Source organism: Chiroxiphia lanceolata, chromosome Z (assembly GCF_009829145.1).
Source record: "Chiroxiphia lanceolata isolate bChiLan1 chromosome Z, bChiLan1.pri, whole genome shotgun sequence".
Taxonomy (NCBI): domain Eukaryota; kingdom Metazoa; phylum Chordata; class Aves; order Passeriformes; family Pipridae; genus Chiroxiphia; species Chiroxiphia lanceolata.
Window position 1 is genome coordinate 55,280,361 of NC_045671.1, and position 2,364 is coordinate 55,282,724.

Here is a 2,364-nt window from a genome sequence, read left to right on the forward strand (position 1 = left end):
ATGCTTCTTTCCAGGTAACACTCTATCTCTGGTCTCCCTGCGATTTTTCACAGTAACAAATTCCACCTAAATTCAGCCAATTAGTAAGTGCTGGGGAAAAAAGCAGCATCACTAGCCTTGATTTTAATTCCCTTGAGCTGCAGTCTGGTAGCTTTTAGGGCAGTAGTCTAGTCTCTTTTAATCTCATTAGCGCATAATGGAAAAGAATGCCATTTAACGTACACTGTGGCAGCCAACCTGATTCATTATCCCCATGACTGAGTACAGCGACAGCTCACAGTTACGCTAGCCCTCGCTGTCTTTGCATACAAAGCCTAAATTTCACCCTGTTACACTTTTGGAACAAGAAACATAAACCCCCAGGATTCCATTATTTTGACATTTGAAATAACTGATTGCAGGCACAAGTAGTGTATTTTTTGGATTATATTTTTTGGAGGCAATAATGACAAGCAGTATCTGAGAGGACTATAGCGTACTCATGTGAAATAACAGTAGCAGTCTGTGGACAGTTACAGACATCTAAATGCAGATGATACAGGTTACTTTTGTAGGGAACTATGGATGGAACTGCCTTTGCTAGTCTGAATTCCAAACCAAGAAGTTTCACACTGGTACAGATGGTTGGCGAGACTGATATGCTCCTACCACCTTCTAAAACTTAAACTTTATAGCTACACTTTTCCTCAATTAAACACATAGCCAGAGGTTGAACAGTCACATGTGCACCACAGAATCAGTCTGTGGAGGTGATAGAATTATCCTCGCAAAATATTCCAGTCTTTTTTTGTTCACAGTGTGCAAGATGAGAATTTTCCTAACAAGCTTGGGAAAATAACATATCAAGACTCTAGGAACATAACAGAAAATGTTAATACATAATCTTTTTCTTTTCTTTATTTGAGAGATGACAAAAAAAATCAACCACCCATGTAGCATTTCACTAGTCACTAAATAAAGTCTTGATACTAAAATTGCATCTTTAGCAAAAAAAATAAATTCTCTGAAAATATCAGCAAAATCACTAAATCTGATTGAAGAATTATATTCTGCAAAAACTCCTAGGAAATATTAGTCACAAATCTGAATTATAACCCACAACTGCTAAATTGTAGTAACTGCACTGTAACTTGTGGAGGAGAGAGAACAGACAAAGGGTGTGTGCAAATGGGAAACAGGGAAAACTAATTTACTTAAAGGAAAATATGGACAATCAACTCTAAAATTTATATTCCTCTTACACTATATGGCCAGATCCCAGTTTTTTCCTGAGGGAGACAAACTTGGTAAATGTCAATAGTGTCAGTTTATGATTAATCCATTTCTACCGTGGTATCTATTTTGCTAAGACTGTAGTAAGTCCCTCAGAGAATCACAATTTCGCCAAAAATTTACAGCAAAAATGGCTAATCTGTGCTTACTGTAGAATAAATAGTCCACATCTCAAAGGACCCGTGGACTGTTTTTTGATGAATATCTAAAAGGACATTCTCTTTGTTGCAATCTTATCTGAGGAATGGTGAATAGCTGTCCTGTTGCAAGAATGGGCCAAAGATTCATAAAATGTGGCCTGGTCCTCAGTTCCCCGGAGATCATTTTCTCCATTAAGAATTTTGGCTTTCTAACCAGAGCAGATGGCCTGCATCTCCACCCCAGTTCAGGTATGTCAGAGAGGAACAGCAACCACAACAGGAAGTACACAGCAACGCAGGGACATTCCTTCTCCTTTCCTCACTGAGCAGAGTCACATTATTTTTTGTGTACTTATTTAGATTATTAATAAGATTCATCCAAAAGTAATGCAAGGTTGCCTCCTTTCTATGCAATGGAGGTAAGCCACTTTTTATAGGCTATGGGCCTGGTTTTATGAACAGAAATTCCCCAGGGGGGGAAGGCAGATGGGTCCAGTTCAACTGGAGTGCTGCAGTGGATGGCTGTAATCTCTTCAGAAGGAACAGGCGAGGAAGGAGAGGTGGTGGGGTAGCCCTGAATGTTTTGACTGGCTAGAGACTGACAATGGTGATGATAGGTTTGAGTGTTGATGGGTAAGAAACAGATATAGTGGTAGGAGTCTGTTCGAGACCACCCAACCAGGATGAACATACAGATAAAATATTCTGTGAGCGCTTGGTGAAGTCTCACAATCACTGGCCCTTGTTCTTGAGGGGGACTTCGACTTTCCAGGTGTCCTCCGGAAATACAGAAAAGGGGAAACCGTCCAGGAGGTTGCCGGGGACCGTGGCAGATAAGTTCCTGACATGACTGGTGAGTGAGCCAACTAGGGAAGGTGCCTGCTGGACCTGCTGTCTCTGAATAGAGAAGGACCGGTGGATGATGGGATGGTTGGAGACCATCTTGGGCTCA